The sequence below is a fragment of the Narcine bancroftii genome, chromosome 3, assembly GCF_036971445.1.
Source record: "Narcine bancroftii isolate sNarBan1 chromosome 3, sNarBan1.hap1, whole genome shotgun sequence".
Classification (NCBI taxonomy): Eukaryota; Metazoa; Chordata; class Chondrichthyes; order Torpediniformes; family Narcinidae; genus Narcine; species Narcine bancroftii.
This window is the reverse complement of record NC_091471.1, coordinates 66,848,355-66,866,877: the sequence shown is the minus strand read 5'-3', so window position 1 is coordinate 66,866,877 and position 18,523 is coordinate 66,848,355. Positions and strand designations below refer to the sequence as shown.

The following is an 18,523-nucleotide window of genomic DNA, read 5'->3' as shown; positions in this document are numbered from 1 at the left end:
GTTTATGTGTGACCTGTTCTAAAAGAACCATTCCCAATTTATCTCCCAAACACCTCATATACTCTATCACACCCTAAAGACTGCATATAACACAGATAAAATGGGACTAGCAAGATAAAATCTATTTTAATTAAAAATTTTATAAATTGAACCCATAAATTCTCAATCTATTTTTCAATATCAGATTATGTATCAATTTAGAAAAGGAAAAAGGGTAAAAAGGAACCTAAAATTGCCAACATAGATGATTTTTTAGAAAACTTCAGTTCCATTTCTCCTTAAAAGGGGTGATTCACTCATTTATCAAATCGTATTAATAAAAGTAGATTACGTATATTAATTGCCCAATAATAAAATATAAAATTTGTAAGTGATAATCCCATATTTCTTATAGTCTCTTACAAATGGATGTTATTTATATATGGTTGTTTCCCTGCCATATGTATGAAGAAATAACTAAGTCTAATGAATTAAAGAAGGATTTAGGAATGGAAATTGGTAAGGCTTGGAAAAAGTACAGAAATATAAGCAAAATATTCATTTTAATCGAATTGATACATCCAATCATTGCATTAGATAATGGTGACCATCCTGATAATAGCATTTTAATCTGATTAAGTAGTACTAAAAATTATCTTTCAATAATTTTTTATTACTTTTCATAATTGTAATTCATAAATATTGGAATATGTCTTTCATTATTTTAAATGGAAAATTAGGATACCTTGAAAAAAATCCTTTTAGGAATAATAGTTTGTCCTTGTGCAAATTTAATTTATAACCATAAAATTAGCTAAATTGGGCAAGCAAAGTTAATATATTTGGTATAGAAACCGCAGGATTTGAAATAAAGTGCCACAAATCATCGGCATAAAGAGATACTTTATGTTCAACTGCACTTTTAGCTATTCCTTTAAATTCTCTGCACTGTCAGAGAGACAGAACTAGAGGTTACAGAACTATATTAAAGAGCAAAGAACTTAAAGGGTGACCCTGCCACATTCCCCTATAAACCCTAAATATTTTTGGTTGTTGTGAATTAGAACGAATTGACACCATAGGACCTGAATATAATATTTAATTCATTTAATTAAATCTGGACCAAAATTAAATTTTCCTAAAATAGTAAATAAATATTCCCATTCCACCCACTCAAATACTTCCTCAGTACCTAATGAATGAACACATTCCATCGTTGGGGTGGAGGGTAAATATAAGATATTCAGTAATCAATGTATGTTATAATAAGAATAGTGATGTTTAATAAAACCATTTTGGTCAGAAACAGTAATTATTGGTAGAATATTTTCTAATCTATGCCCTACAACATTAGATAAAATCTTCACTTACCCACCCTATCTCAGGATAAGCATAAAACTTTTGAGGCACCTATTTCTCAGGAAGAAATATCTCTTACTATTTCCTTTTTACAGTCTGGTAAACCTCCAGGCCCAGACAGTTTTCCTGTTAAATTTTATGAATCTTCCTCTCTATGGCTTGTACTGCACTTAAGCTCCATGCTTGATGATTCATTTAAAGATGGGAAACTTCCTTTATCTTTAATGAGTCTACTATATCTCTAATTGTGGTTAAAAAAAAGGAAAGATTCAAGAGAATGTGCATCTTATAGACCTATTTCATTACTTAATGCAGTTATGAATATTTTATCTGAAGACCAAGGAAAGTATAAATGTTCTTTTACAGAAACCCAGTTCTATCCACCTTTGCCTGCCATAGTTGCCAAGGATGAAATTTATCCACCTTTGAGATTGACAAGATATCTAAGACCTCTTACTGTTTGATACTTATCTTGTTCTGGAACTGAGGGGAGCACCCTTGAAGTTGTGTGGTTCATTCACTGTAGTGGCTTGTATAAAAAGAAGTGATGAGTCAGCACACAGGAGGAAAATTGTAAACATGGTTCAATGGTGCACTAATCGCAACCTTGCACTCAGTGTCACCAAATCCAAGGAGCTGATTGTTGACCTCAGGAAGGGAAAACCAGAAGTGCACTATCCAGTGGTCATTGGGGGATTAGAGATGGAGGTGGTGAGCAAATTTAACTTGTTGGGAGTTATTATTTTGGAACATCTTTCCTGGACTCAACACACAAACGGCATCATGAAGAAAGCACGTCAGCCCCTCTAATTCCTTAGAAATTTGCGAAAGTTTGGCATGACATCAGAAACCCCAGCAAATATCTACAGATGTGTGGTGGGAAGTATGCTGACCAGTTACTTCATGGTCTAATATACCCCTGAGCACAAAGCCCTGCAAAAGTTAGTGGACACAGTACAGGACTGTGGTGCATTGTTAGTCAGAATCAGACACACACAAGGTACAGACTGAACAACAGGCTTTAATCCACAAAGACTTCCACAGAGCCAGACTGGCTGTGGCTGCAGCAATTTAGTGTGAGGCCTCGAGAGGCCGACGCAGGCTTATATCCCGGAGAGTGATTGACACCCGACTGGGTGGGGCTTGACCCCCTTCAGGCCGACTGATTGGCAGCTGGCCAAGTGTTGTTCTGTCCCCTTACTCTCCTGCAGGTACAGAGGTTGCCCCCTGAAGTAGGCCGGTTGTGTGCCATCACATTCACCCACTTCTTTAAAATTGTCCTGGAGTGGGGGGGGGGCAGTAACAAGGAATCACACTCACTATGTACATACAATATATGTACGGCTGCCGGAGTCTCTGTGACCATTGTAGGACTGTCTCCTGGTCACTGGTCAAAGGGGAAATGGGGGGGGGGGTGTGGCTGGTGGCAGGGGTGTGTGAGACTGGTTTGGTGCCATGCGGAGGGGTGGCCAGAGGAGCCGGAGTCGACGTATCCGAGTCGTATTGGATGGGTGGGGGGGCGGGTTCATCTCCTAAGGCTGAAGTGGGCCCCTGGTGGTCAAGGAAGTCCTGCATGCCCCATAGCTGCATGAGGACGGGGATGTATGCCTGGTCAGCATCATCCTGGGTTGGAGGGTGGTGTGATTTGATGTGTGCTCCTGCTTGTGCCAGGTCCCTGGTTGAGACGGTGTCCTTCCTACCACTGCCAAACCTAACGTAAGCATAGTTATGGTTTGCATGAAGGAGGAAAACCTGCTCTACCAGGGCTTCAGCCTTCTGTGTCCTTACATGCTTATGCAGAAGCACCAGTCCCGGGGACATGAGCCATGCTGGGATTGACTTTTCAGTCACCGACCTCCTGGGGAATGAGAACAGATGTTCATGAGGGGTCTTGTTGGTAGGTGTGCTCAGCAGTGACCGAATGGCATGGAGCGCCTCTGGCAGTGCGTCCTGCCAGAACTCAATAGCCCACCATTTTGACCTGAGAGCCAGGAGGACTGCCTTCCAGACCACCCCATTCTCTCATTCCACATCCCATTGCCTCTTGGGTTATAGCTTGTCGTGCGACTGGTCGCGATAACCCTCGCCATCAGGTACTGGTGCAGCTCGTTGCTCATGAAACTAGACCCCCCCCGGTCGCTGTGGATGAAGGCAGGGTAGCCAAATATGGTGGAAATCTGCCCCAAGGCCCTGATGATGGTGGCCGTGGAGGTGTCTGGACAAGATATGGCAAAAGGGAAGCATGAGTACTCATCAACTACCATGAGGAAGTAGATGTTTTGGTTCATAAAAGACAGGAGCTCTTTGAAGTCCACGCCGAGGTGCTCGAAAGGCCAGCCTTTACAACGTGGATGTGGGGGGGGGGGGCGGGGGGCAGAAGAAAATGGGGTTTACACTCTGCACAGACCAGATTGGCCTCGGTCATGTCCCTGATGGTGTACGGCAGATTTTGGGACTTAATGAAATGGTACAACTGGGTGACGCCCAGATGGCAGAGGGACTCACGCAATGCCTGCAACCTGTCATCATGCATAGACGCGGAGGTGCGAGAGAGGGCATTAGGAGAGTCGTTAAACTTCCCGGTGCGGTACTGGATGACGTAGCTGTAGGTTGCCAGCTCGACTCTCCAGTGCAAGACCTTCTCGTTTTTATCTTGCTCTTGTGGGTAGTGTTAAAAATGAACTCCACGGCCCGCTGTTCTGTGAGGAGTGTGAATCTCCTACCGGCCAGGTAGAGGCACCAGTGGCGGACCGCTTCAACAATTGCCTGGGTCTCCTTTTCATTGGCGGAGTGCCCTAGCTCGGAGCTGTGGAGGGTCCTGGAGAAGAAGGTGATGGGGTGCCCTGCTTGATTGAGGGCGAGGGCCACCTTGGAGGCATTGCTCTTCACCTGGAAGGGGGAGTCCTCATCCACAGCCTGCATCGTGGCATTTGCGATGTCTTGACTGATGCGGGTGAAGTCTGCTTGTGCCTCAGGTGAGAGGGGAAAAGTTGTGGCTTGGGCCAATAGGTGGACCTTGTTCGAGAAGTGAGGGACCCCCTGTGAGTAATAAGAGAAAAGGCCCAAGCACCTGCTGAGGGCCTTTAGCATGGGGGAGGGAGGGGTAACTCCATTAATGGGTGCATCCTTTCCGGACCTGGGCCAACGACTCCATGGGCCATGATGTACCCCAGGATAGTGAGGCAGGTGTGCTGAGCACACACTTCTCCTGTTGTAAGTGAGGTTCAACTCCGCGGCCGTCTGGAGGAATTTTTCCAGGTTAGCATCGTGGTCCTGCTGGTCACGGCCTTCAGCTTGTGCCAGTCTACCATGCGATCCATTTCCCATTGGAAGACCCAGTTCATGACCCCAAAAGGAACCCGGCGGAAGTGGTACAGGCGCCCATCCACCTCAGAGGTGAGGTAGGGCTTGTCCTTCAGTGGGTAGGGATTTGGTGATACGCCAACTTCAGGTCAATCATGGAGAAAACCCGGTAACGGGCAATCTCATTGACCATGTTGGTGATCCTCAGCAGGGGGCAGGCATCCAGCTGGGTGTACTGATTAATGGTCTGGCTGTAATCCATAACCATCCTCAGCTTACTTCCCCCTTTGACCACCAGGACTTGGACTCTCCAAAGGCTGTAACTGGGCTCTATAACGCCTTCTGCCGGTAGTCGTTGCACCGCTGCCTTGATTAATTCCTGGTCTGCTGCACAATAGCACTTACTTCTGGCGGTAATTGTCTTGATGTGAAAAGAGTGCTGGTGGGGCGGTGCGCAGTGTGGAGAGGCCACAGGTTGGCCGGGACTGGTAGGTTGGCATTCTGTGCAATGTGAGTGGAGATTGGGGTCCCCAAAGGCAAGGGTGACACTCTGGAGGTGGCACTGGAAATCCAGGCCCAGGAGGAGTGGCGCGCAGAGTTTTGGCATGACCAGGAACCTGAATCCTGTGTAAGTCCCCCCTCCCATTGTTATATCGACCGAGCAGCGCCAGAGGGTACCAACAGTTTTATCCTTGGTGGCGAGGGCGATCGAGCAGGTGGTGGGCTGGACCTTTAATCTTAGGGAGTGGGCCACACTCGGATGAATGAAGCTCTCTGAGCTGCCACCGTCCAACAGGCACTTTGTTACCTACCCAAAGACTCACATATCCATCATCGAGTGCCCGAGATCATGGGGAATGTCCCTGGTCAGCATGGTGGCGGCCAGGACCATCTCAGAGTTGTAGTCATTGTTATCCGGAGGGATAGGGAGCATTGATGAGGTGACCTGGTCATTGCCCGTGTGGACCACGTCAACATTGTTTGTAAGGTGCAGCATGCAGTAGCCGATGGCCTCTGGAGGCGTGAGGAGCATCAGTAGGGCGACCTGGTCATCGCCCATGCTGACCACATTGCTGTTGGTTGCTGGGTGCAGCGTGCGGCAGCTGATGGCACCCAGAGGCATGGGGAGCATCGGTAAGGTGGCTTGGTAATCGCCTGTGTTGACCACATCCTTCTCAACGTCAACGGGGGCCCTCTGTGTCGGGTGCTGCCTGGCCTAAGGTGGTGGTGGCACGTGAGGAGCCACTGCGTGGCTGGTCTCCTTCCTTAGCTATGTCCGCTGCACCAGGGGAAGTGACATTATCACAGCCGGTGGCAGTGACGTAGTTAGGTCAGCCAGAAGTGATGTCACGCTGTTAGCCGGAAGTCACGTCGCAGTAGTTCTCAGCGAGCGGTGAGGGAAAGGGCTGGTGCAGATGCTCGGGGCACACGCTGCGACAGTTGCTGGCGGGGCTGGATGTTGTGCGGTCAAAGTCAGGGAAGGCGAAAGTCATCGCGGGGACAATGGCGCCACCCGGCACGTGCACGTGGGGTGTCTGCGGTGGAGGTAGGGAGGTCATAGAGGGCCCTGAGCTTCCGGCAGGTTTAGAGAGGCACACATTTGCAAAGTGGCCATTCTTGCCGCATCGGGAACAATACTGGTTCCAAGCTGGGCAGTTTTGGCACAATCATCGATCTGACCCACACCAGGACCCACAGTACTTACAGGTGTGCCAAGCGCCTGCCGCAGCGACATTCTCCTCCCCAGCTCAGCCTGGGGCTGCAGCAGCAGTGTGAGAGGGCCATAAGGGAGCCTGGGGGAACCTGGAATCGAAGGCTTCGACGTGCAGGGCTGCTCTTTCCAGGTTTTGGACCATTTCCACAGTCCTGGTTAGGGCATAGATGTTGTCTTCCACCAGCTTCTGCCGGATGGCCCTCGAGCATAGCCCTCGGATGAAGGTGTCCCGGATCAGCCTCTTGACCTCCTCTACATCTACCCCGGGTTCAGCCAGACACGGTTGGGCTAACTCTCACAAGTGTCCCAAGTAAAACTCAACCGTCTCCCCGGGTTGCTGGGCTCGGGTGTTGAGGAGATACCCTGCACAGACCACATTCATGCGGGGCTTGTACAAGTTCTCAAGAGTGTCCATTGCGCTCTTGTATGTGGAGCAGCCTTTGGTTACCTGGAAAGTGGGGGGACCCAGATTTGACCAGAGTAGGACCAACCTCTTCCGATCGGAGTCCTGGATGTCACGCTCGTGTGCCTCGATGATTGCCTCGACCACGTGCTACCAGATCTTGAAGCATGTCTGCGCCTCTAAGTGACATGGGTCGACCTCGAGCTCCCTGCACTCAGGAGTTTTTCCATAGCAGCTGTGGGAAAATTTTGTGGATTAAATTGTGGTGCGCTGTTAGCCAGAATCAGACACACACAAGGTAAAGACTGTACAACAGGTTTTAATCCACAAAGACTTCCACAGAGCCAGGCTGGCTGTGGCTGCAGCAACTCAGTGTGAAGCCTCGGGAGGCCGGTGCAGCCTTATATCCCGGAGGGTGATTGACACCCGACCGGGTGTGGCGATCCCTTCAGGCCGACTGATTGGCAGCCGGCCAGGTGTTGTCCTGTCCCCTTACACTCCTGCAGGTACAGAGGTTGCCCCCTACAATAGGCCGGTGCTGTACCACCACAAGGACATCACAGTAAAAACCCTCCTTTCCTTCCAGATATCTACAGGGAATGCTGCCATCTGAGAGTAATAGCATTCACGCTCTGTTCTCAACAGGTCTCAATCAGCGCAAATCAGCAACATCACCTTCTTCTCACTGACCATCAATGCAGGGAAAGAGGTATTGGTGCCTCAAGACTCACAATACCAGGTTCAGGAGCAGGCTGATACCCCTTCACCATCAACAAACGCAATCCGGGACTTGTTTAAGAACTTTTACTTTTGCATTTCATTGATTATTTTCTCTCTCTCTGTATTGCAGTCTGTTCATTTACATTTAGTTATTGGTTTACATATGTACATTGAGTCAGCCAATAAGTGGCAATTCTGCCTCACCCACAGAAAAAAGAATTTCAGTTTTATATGTGATGTCATTCATGTATGTAGTCCAACAATAAATCTGAAATCTGAATTCTGAAAATCATCGTGAGATTTCATTATCAGATCTCATGTTTCATGCCATTCAATGAATTTCAAAGTGCACCCTGGGATAAATTCCAGCCTTGTAAAGATGATATGAATGAATTGCTAAAGTGGTTAATTTACTGGTTTTCTTATCCATTGACATTTTTCAATTGTTCTCCAATCTAAAAGCTGATATGGTTGGCTTTGTACTTCTGAAAGGTTCATTTTCTATTTTTAAACCCCACTTCTAGGATACCCAACAATTCTTCCAGCATGATTGCTTATTCACCTGTCATCCAAGTAAATGTCAGGGAAGGAGATTTAAATTCTTCAGTGTAAATATCACCAACAACCTGTCTTGATCCAACCAAGTTGATGCTTCAGCCAAGAAAGATCCCCAATGCCTTTGCTTCCTCCAAAGACTGAGGACATTTTCGGTGTGCACCATGCCCTCTAGATGCACTATGGAAAGTATCCTGTTCAGATATATCAAGTCAAGTTTATTATCATCTGATTGCACATGTACAAACCAATGAAACAGACAGACAGACAAATATTCAGATACACAAACAAATAAATAAATCTTCCTTTGCATAAATATGAGAGCTTCAGATTGTTAATGTGAGCAGTTTCTTTGGTTATTCATCAGTCTCACTGCCCATGGGTAGAAGATATTTCTCAGCATGGTGGTCTGGCTTTATATGCCTGTATATCTGTCTTGGTGGGAGTAGCTGAAACATGCTGTGTGTGGGAGGAAAGAGGTCTGCAGCGATGTTTTGGGGGGATGGGGCTTGGGGGTGGGATAGGGATTGGTTGGGATCACAGCTTAATGTTGGACCACTCTGGCCAAGAGCACAATCAATTGCAAAGAATTATGTAGTTAGTTCAGGCCTCATCCAAACCATTTTCCCCTTCCTCAACTCTGTCTTTAGCTTCCTCTGCTTTGGGAAATCAGCCAACATATTAAAGGGATCACATCCAACTCCTCTAACATTTTCTTTTCCACATTCCCTCTCCCCCCACCCCCACCCCTCTTCCCCCATCAGGCTGAAGATGCACGAGTATGAATGCATGCAGCTCCAGATTCAAGGCCAATTTCTTTTCTTTTGTTATCAAACTCTTGAACTGTCCTCCCAATAGTTCAGTACAATGCCTTGCACCATTTAGCTTCACTTTTCTCTTTAATACTCTCCCCACTCTCTTGTTTCATATAACACTATAACCTGCACACTTCTCTTGGTGGAACAGCATCCACTACACTTTTGTTAATATTAATTCTCTTCCTGCCATATTATGCATAGATTAACTTGACTAGAGAACAGGAAAATAAAGTTTTTCACTTTATCTCATAACCATAAAAAAAACCAATTACAACTTCAAACATTTTTGGACTGGACTAAGCAACAAATCTGAATCCATTTGTAACAAGTCTGCCTGAATTTCCATCCATTAATTTAAGTAGACACAAAATAGAGATGGGAAGTTATTAATGACTGTGCAATTACTCGTGCCTGACATTTCCTTGTACTTTCTGCCCAAGTGTATTTGCATAAAACAGCTCAGAAGAAACATCTGCCCACTTAACCTCATCAATTATGTTTGCAGTTGTCGTTCAAAGCTGTTTATTAAATCTATTCAGACAGAGTGGCCTGAAAACTTGCTATTGCACTAATTTCTTTAAGTATTATTAGACACAATTGTCTTCTGTGAAGTAAACAAGAGTGGAAAGATTTGATGCAAAACATTCCATGGCTGAAACGACAAACCATTGTGGCTCAGACTAACCTGCCTTTCCCTCTTCCCATAGTTTTCCTGACAATCTTCATTCTCTCTGACAAAAAAATTTCATGTGTGCCAACTACAAAAGTTGGATGAAGCCCAGTAGACAACAATTCTTCCATTCCTCCTTGTAGATCAGAAACTGTGACAAATGCTGCAAATGCAAATCTCCACAAATCTCTACAAAGCAAATATATCTCCAAACACTTGATAAATAGCAGAGGTGCCATTATTATCATCTGATTGCACAAGTACAATTCAATGAAACACCATTCTCCAGTCCTCGGAACAAAACATGCAGACACACAACCAAACATAACACACATACAAACAACACATATGCAAGGCAAGTATTCATATATGGTATACAAATAAATAAATAAATAAATTTTGTTTCTGAACTATGCATGCCTCAGATGGTTCATGTGAGCAGCTCCTTTGGTCATTTAGCCTTTTCACTATCTGTGGAAAGTAGCTGTTTCTCAGCTTTGTCATGCTGGTTCTGCTACACCCGTATCTCTTTCCCAATGGGATTAGCTCAGGGATGGTGTCAGGGTGGTAGAGGTCCAGAATAAATTTGCACACCCTCTTCAATCAACAATTTCAGAAGATCACATCAATGGAGTAGAGGAAGACTCTAGTGATTCTCTCTGCCTCTTTTCTGGTCCTCCGGATTAATCAATTTCTCTGCAGCAACCGTACTACACTGTGATCAGCCGGCCAAGGTGCTGACATGATAGTGGTGGACAGCCTTGCCCATTTCAGGAAGTGCAGTTACTGTTGAAAATTTCTGACAAGTGAAGAGATGCCATGTATCCGCTATAAGTGGACTCCAAGGAATTTGTTGCTCTCTACTCTCTCCACTACAGAGTGATTGATGTGTAGTGGAGGATGGTTATTCCTGGTTCTACTGGAGTCTATGACAATCACCTTCATCTTGTCCACGTTAAGACTCAGGTTGTTTCTCTCACAGCATGTCACAAGATCTTCCATCCTTTTTTTAGTGTATCTCATCATTGTTGTTGATGAGGCCAACTACCTTTGCATCATCTGCAAACTTGATAACTGTTGGTGATGCAGTCCAGGGTCAGTATTGAGAACAGGAGCGATCTGAGCATACAGCCTTGAAGCGCTGCAGTGCTCGATGTTCTGCTGCCAACTCAGACAGCATCAGATAGGCCATGAATTAATGGACTCCTGCTCTGTCCTTCAGCTACATAGCACTGTGTCCACTACCACACTTACTCATTGCATTTTGTGCTATGAATATGCAAGCATGTATTGTGCAAACAATCTGAAGAAAATAAATCAGCCCATATCACCCAAGCAGCACAACATAATTTTACAAACAAGTATTTCTAATTTCAGAAGGGTTTGACACCATCCCACTGGTGTAAAAGCTTATGGAATGCCATAGAATTCTTCCACACAGTGATCTAAAGTTTGGCATGGGTGTCAACATCTCCGAGGATCTCTCCTGGATCCTCACGATGATGCAATCATAAAGAAGGCTCGCCAGCACCTGTACATTGTGAGATGTCTGAGAAGGTGTCTCACCGAAGATTGTTGTAAACTTCTATAGCTGTCCATCACTACCTGGTATGGAGGCACCAACTCTCAGGACAAGAATAATCTCCAGAGGATTGTTAACTTGACCTGTGACATCACAAGCACCAGACTTCACTCTTCACACTATCTCGAGGACATCTACATGAGGCGGTGTCTTAAAAAAGCAGCCTCTATTCTCAAAGATCCCCACCACCCAAGCCATGCCCTCTTCACTCTGCTACCATTAGGGGGAAAATATACAGGAGCTTAAAGACAAATACTTAACGGCACAAGGACAGCTTCTTCCCCGCTGCCATCAGATTCCTGAATAATCAATGAACCAAAAACACTGCTTTACTTTTTGTGCATTGTTATTTTTATTTTTATAGTAATGTTGTAATAAGTTATAATATGAATATTTGCTCTATAACGCTGCTGCAAAACACCAATTTCATGACTTGTTCGTGACAAGAGATTCTGATTCTACCCTCTCCACTACTGAGCCCTCAATGAGGACTTGGTTTTGCTGACATTGAATGCAAGGTTGATGCCATTCAACAAACTGATCCAACTCCCTCTTGTATGCTTCCTTATTGCCATTTGTCCTTCTGCTGACAACTGTGGTGTCATTGGCAAACTTTTAGATAGCATTGACATTGTGCCTGGCCACCCAGTCGTGGGTGTATAATGAGTAGAGGAGTGAGCTAAGCAGGCACCCTTGGGATGCACGTGTTGATAATCAATGAGGAGAAGTTGTTTCTAATTAGTATTGACTGTGGTCTTCCAATGAGAAAGTCAAGGATCCAATTGCAGAGTGGGGTACAGAGACCTAGAGTTTGTAGCATGTGGACCAGCACTGAAGGAATAATGGGATTGAAAGCTGAGCTGTAGACGATAAAGAGCATGTATGAATTGCATTATTTGAGGTGACCCAGAGCTGAGCCGAGAGCCAGTGATATTGTATCTGCTGTGGAATGATTGTGACAATAGGCAAATTGCACTTTGTTGTTACAATGGGGATTTCTTAATAATTTATTCACCTCCTCTGAATAGGCTAAGGTACTGCTTCAAAATTGTTTCATGTAATAAATTACTTCTAAACGATTAAGAAGGCAAGAGTTACTGCAATTATATCAGCATCAGCTCACAAATAATTTGGATTGACCAGTAAAAGTGTTTATCTCATTGGTGGTGGAAGGAAGTATGTTTATCAGGATGCCAAGAAAGTTTCTTTATAATACGACAATTAGAGTAAATATTTCTTTACTTGGACTTGTGATGTATGCCTCCTGTTCAGTTTGTAAATACAGTTTAATTTAATCAAATGTCTCACTGAGTTTTCAGAAACATTGGGGATATTTTACATGCAGTATAAATATAAGAGCAAAGACTGCTTGCACACAATTTAAAAAGCAAGCACCTGATAATACCTCCAGCATGACTGAGCAGAAAACCTCTGACATTAACTAGGTAATGATAAGCAAACAAGGGCAGTAAAATCAATCTATTGACTTTGAATCACTTTCTACAGATGATATATAGAATTACACACACAGCACAGAGAGAGATTATTCCATGCCTTTGTAAAGTCGGAAAGAATTATCCAATTGGTCTTGCTGCTTACCTCAGCTCTTCAAATTTCACATTTTGAAGTAAGCATCCAATTCCTTCTTCAAGTTATATGGAATCTGACTTTATCATTCTTTACATTGCATTTCAGATCATAACATTTCACTCCAGTTTTCCTTTCTGATTCCTCTGTTTGAAGTGTGAAGTATTCAGTTGCATATCAAAATCAAAGAACACTATTTCAAAGTACTACTCTTGTTATGGAATACTTTGAAAAAAATGTACCAAGCAACAATGATAAGGGAAAGGAATCAATATATGTCAAGATGCAAAACAAAAAAACACTGCCATAAAATAATTATTTTCCATTCGTTGTTCAATTTTGATGAGTACTTTAAAATGTTTGTTTTAAATTAAAATTGTGAAGTACTGTAATTTTCTTTATTTTTCCTACAGTGGAGTGTAATTCTAATGACTTTGGACCTCACTGGAATTTAGACCAGGTGCAGCAACTGTGTCACAGTGCAAAATGAAGAATGAGAAAATGATCAGACGTAGTTGAGTTGAAGTTCAGTAAAAGTCATTTACTCAAACAGTCACACTCAGTTTGTTAAAACCCCCCATGTTCCAAATGATGTCATCACATTGTAACATCATGATGTAACTCAGAACCTCCTGAGCTGGTTTGTTTTTAGCCTCTGGTGGAGCTGCATTTCCAACAGTTGCGACAAGATCGCCCAGAGTGCAGAGGTAAACTGTGGGGCTCTGTCAGAGGTGTTTTGTGTGGGTAGGCTGACAGAGATTCCCAGGTGGAAATAAAAGCTCTGGAACATGAATCAGTTGATGTGTTCATCAGAGGAACCGCCTCTGGCCACCTAGTGAATCTGTTGATGTGTGTGAACGAGCACCCACACACTGTCAATTTTAGAAAATATCCAGGCCCCATAAAGATTAGCTGTAAAGTCCTGTATAAGTCCTGTCTGCAGTGGTAGTGTGCTGTTGAGATGCCTGCCAGGTCTCCAGCCTCCCATGGCTTTGGGCACCATATTTTGTGGGGAAGCCTGCGTCCAAGTCGACTAGAGATTTGCACTGGGACAGTTTGTTCCACTAAACCATTAGCAATGATGGGCTATGGATGGCATTTTCCCAGAAAAGTGCAAGGGGGTTGGCAACGGTGATCTCCAGAATCCCAGCATTGATGGTAAAAACACCAGGTGGGTGCCACGGAATCATGCTTGTCTGGGGGAGCATGTGCCCTTGTTACCGGTACTCATGGAGCCTGGGTCTTTGGTGTGATGCAGCACCAAATTCTGTGGGCTTTGCGCCTTGCTGTTTTGCATGCCACAGAATGTATGCATGGGTGGCCCCTCTTCGAGGGTTATCAAAGTCCTTGTCAGGACTTTGATGTCTTCTGGCTTATGCTCTGAAAAACAACTGCTCAAAGAGCAAGCAAGGCTTATGGCTATCTACCAGTGCCAACACGTCGTTCATTAACTCTGAAGTGGTGTAGTCCCCCAGCCCATCGATACGGAGGAGCCGTGCAGCTCGCTCATGCTGTAAGAGACCTTAAATCTGGAGAAGGAGGGCTTTTAAGGCTTCATATTTACCGAGAGCTGGTGGGTCCTGAAGGAAATCCATTACTTGACCAGCCGTGTCCTGGTCAAGGGCACTTACCGCATGATAGTACTTAGTGGTGTCCACTTTCATCTTGCGAATGTGGAACTGCGCCTCAGGCTGCCCGAACCAAACTTCAGATTGAGTGGTCCAAAACACAGGCAGTTTGAGCGAAACTGCTGCATTGTCTATGTTGGGTCCAAAATCCGTTTGGGCCCGTCAGGGTCACCAACGTATCAACTTTGTCGCAGTGTGAAATGAAGAATGAGCAACGTAGTCGAGTCAAAGTTCACTAAAAGTCTTTTACTCAAACAGTCACCTGCAGCTTTTTAAAGCCCCGCTCATTCCAAATGATGCCATTGCATTGTGATGTCACTCAGAACCTCCCGAGCCAGTTCGATTAAGCTTCTGATGAGTCGCTACACAGGCATCATACTTATGTCAAGGACTTCTTGACCATTTGTGATGAGAAAATAATAAAGGTTGCTGTGAGATATTAGTCCACGTGGTTCGCATCACTTTCTAAAAACCTCTTCCCCAACCTCTACTTCTCCAATATCTCCCTTTTTCCAAAGGTTCCAGTCCCCAAAATCATGAACAGCAAGCCGCAATTATTTGAGACCCAATTATCAGTCTAATAATAGCACAATATCATGACCCAGTCCTCAACTAGCAATTGCATGGCCTTAATTCAGCAAACACGTATTTCTGCATTGAAACCTCTTCCAAAATATATATTCCACTCTTCCTCAAATCAGCAATCCATCTATCCCTGCCAACTCATCAAGTTCCATCCAACTCAGCAATCAGTTCTCAGATTAGTCACAGCATTCAACTCACAGAGGGCCCTCCGAATTAAGTAGATGCAAGATCTATTTGAGGATTCACTGAACTTCTCCACCATCATACTAATGAAGAATGCACTAGCTTAATCTATGTGAGGCAAAAAGAAATGGTGTATTGAAAAGAATTGACAAAATTATTTCCAGAATATGTAAAAAATGGAAAGAGTCAGTTAGAAAATGTTTTGGTAATCCTACAACATGAGGAATGTGCTGTTTATTCAACGTGTTTTGCATCAAAACATTTATGAAGTAAAGGAATGCAAAAGGAATTCAAGACTCCCAGAAATAGCTGTGAGCAAAGGGTTATACACAGGCCAGCTCACAGAATTAGGCAGTTTTGTGGAGGAGCAGAAAACACAATTGCAACCAGCTGTTGCAAACTAACATGCTGCCCCATTAAAATAATTAAGAATTAAAAGGTGACATAAAAGAACCCAAACAGCACTGCCTTGGTAGGTCCAATTGTTGCTACTTGTTTCTGACTCACTGAACATATTTCTCCCTATGTTGAATCTAACCAGTTTCCCTTTGTCCAATCCCTTCGTACCTACATCTGGGACTCCTCACACTTATCTTTTTGTCAACATCCAGTTCACTCTTTCTGTTGGCAACTGCAATGATGTTGTTTTTCCTGCAACCATGCAGAACTCAACAATTTTATTACCTTCGTTACTAACGTCCACCCTATGCTCAAATTCATCTGGACCAACAAAATACACTTTTTTCCCTTTTCTGGATCTCCCTGTCTCCATCTTGGGAGGCAAATTGTCTATGTTATTGTAAACTCACCGTCTCCCACACCTGTCTCAACTAAACCTCTTCAATTCTGTCTCTTATGTGGATGTCATTCTATTCATCCAGCTTCTCCAAACTTCACTGCATCTGCTCTCAAAATGAGGCCCTCTATTCCAAGATATCTGAATTGTCCTTGATCTCCCACTTTACTGTGGTTATTTAAGCCTCTCTCTCATTTTCTCAATATCCTGGACTTCAGCTCTCACTTCACCTCTCTATAAACAGAATAGTGATAGAATTCCATCTTGTCCTCACTTTCCCCTTATTTGCTTCTACATCCAGCTGTAACAGGATCCCAGCACAAGCCACATCTTCCCCTCCCCATTTTTTCTTTTTACTGCAGAGACCACTGTCTCAGTAACTCCTTAGTCTACTCATCCTTCCCCACCCACCTCTCCCTGACATCTAGCACTTTCCCCTGTAGTTATAGGGTATACAACCCATGTTACTATCACCTCTCAGCCGTAACCGTCATTTATTTCGTTCAGTGCTCCTGAATGGATTGCCGAGCATCTTTACATTCTCCTCAATGGCCATCCTGAACCAATTTTCTAAAAATGAACTTCAGATAGCACTTTTCTCTCAAGATCATGGGTTTCTCTTTTGATTGACCAAAATGAAACTTGTTAATTCAACTTTAGAAGTTATGTAGCCTGAACTTCATGTTTTTCAAATTGTGAATCGACTTGAGCAGGAATTTTCAGTGTTCATGGATGTTAGGTGTGTTTGCTGCACTGAATGCATGTGAGGCAAAAGCTAACATTAAATACCACACTCGAGCAGCATCCATACTAGCAAGCTCAGGTAGAAATATGTTCCACTATCTTTTGCCTTGTACATCAGTCTTTTTACTGTCTGTACCGATTTTTCCACTAAACCATTGAACTGGAAAATGAGGACTTGACATGGTGTGTAGAAAGTCTCACTCTTTGGCAAACTGTTGAAACATTAAATTGCAAAACTGTGGTCCATTATCTGTGAAGACCTCGCTTTCAACGCCATGGCTGGAGAATATGGTTTTCATACTTAATATTACAGCATCTGCAATGGTGGTGTTCAGTCTACACACCTCTGGATACAGGGAGTAATAGTCTTGACTACAAGATAGTCCTTCCCTTGACATTCGAATAGATCAGTACCTACCTTCTGGTAATGTCTGTATGGTGCTGGGTGTGGCTTTAGTGGTTCTGCAGGATTGCTTGCTTTATATTTCCGGCATATTATATAGTTTGACACTTCATTTGTTATATTCTTGTGGATTCTTGGCCAGTACATCATCTCTCATGCTCTTTTTTCACACTTTTTGATTCTGAGATGTCCTTCGTGGATCCTTTTTAGCATCGCTTTTCTCAGACTCTTTGGGATAAAGATTTTGCTTCCTTTGTAGATGATGTCTTCAACCACTGATAGTTCCACCCTGCAGTTCCAGTATTCTGGAACGTCAAGTAAGGAGTCCTGCTTCATGTTGGGTCATCCATCCAAGATGTTTTCTCTCAGTTGTCTCAGTGTTTCATCTTTGTCTCTGAATTTATGAGCTGCATTTTTGCATCTGATATGGGCAGTGCATTTGTTTTCATTTCCATGAAGGCATTTACATCTTCATCCATTTTGAAGTTTGCAGGCTCTCTCATGTCAACAGCTCTACTTGTCTGCTGTGTACATTAGCTTAGCTGGAGTGTACTCTACATTCAGTGTATAGCTTTGCAGCCTAATCATCATTCTTTGTATTCTAAGTGGACATTCATTTAATGGCTTTGGGAACAATGAAATAAAGGGCTTATGGTCAGTCTTTACACTGATTGCTTGTCCGGGCACAAACTAATTAAACCTTTCACAGGCGTATGTAATGCTGAGCAGCTCCTTTACAATTTGAGCATATCGCATCTCCGCACCTTTCATTGAGCGTGATGCATACGCATTAGGTTGCCAGTCATCATATTGTTTTGCAGAAGAACTGCACCGAACCCATTATGTGATGCATCTGATAAATGGGTCGTAAAACCTCAGAACTGGTACCTCTGTGAGCAGTTTCTTTAGTTCCCTCCATGACTTTTCAGGGTCATGATCTCACTCCCATTCAATGTTCTTTTCTGTTCTTCTCAATGGAGCCATCTTTTCTGAAAGGTTGGATATGAATTTATCCATGTAGTTGACCATTCCATTAAACTTCCGTATGTCCTTTTCGCATTGTACCTTGGCATGCTCCCAATGGTGAACACCTTTCTGGGACATGGTCTGATGCCCTCACTGCCAATAATGTCTCCTACAAACATTAGTTCTGTCAACCCGAGCTGGCATTTCTCTCTATTCAGCTTCAGGTTTGCTTTAACTGTTGCTTCCAGGACTTTCCTTAGTCTCTAATCATGCTCCATTCTTGTGGCTCCCCATACTATGATGTCATCCATTGAGGTATCAACTCCATCCAGGTGCTCATAGACCATATGGATAGTGGTGTGATACACTTCAAGAGCTGAGGCAGTTCTGAATGGTAACCTTAGGACTCTGTATCTGCCAAATGGACTATTGAACGCACACAGACTTGAACTTACTTCATCCAATTTCAACTGCCAAAGTCCTGATAATGCATCTAACTTGTTGAAAAACTTTGCATATGCAAACTAT

At 43.9% G+C, this 18,523-nt stretch overlaps 1 long non-coding RNA gene across 3 annotated transcripts in view; it reads right to left on the bottom strand.

Annotated features, from left to right (window-relative positions):
* The window catches only part of LOC138757230 (uncharacterized), a 60,425-nt gene extending 45,856 nt beyond the window's left edge, over positions 1-14,569 (bottom strand). For all 3 annotated transcript variants that reach the window (XR_011353439.1, XR_011353440.1, XR_011353441.1), the window contains exon 1: positions 14,322-14,569. This is a non-coding gene — a long non-coding RNA (uncharacterized lncRNA). The remainder of the gene's footprint in view (positions 1-14,321) is intronic.
* Positions 14,570-18,523: the final 3,954 nt, after the last annotated feature.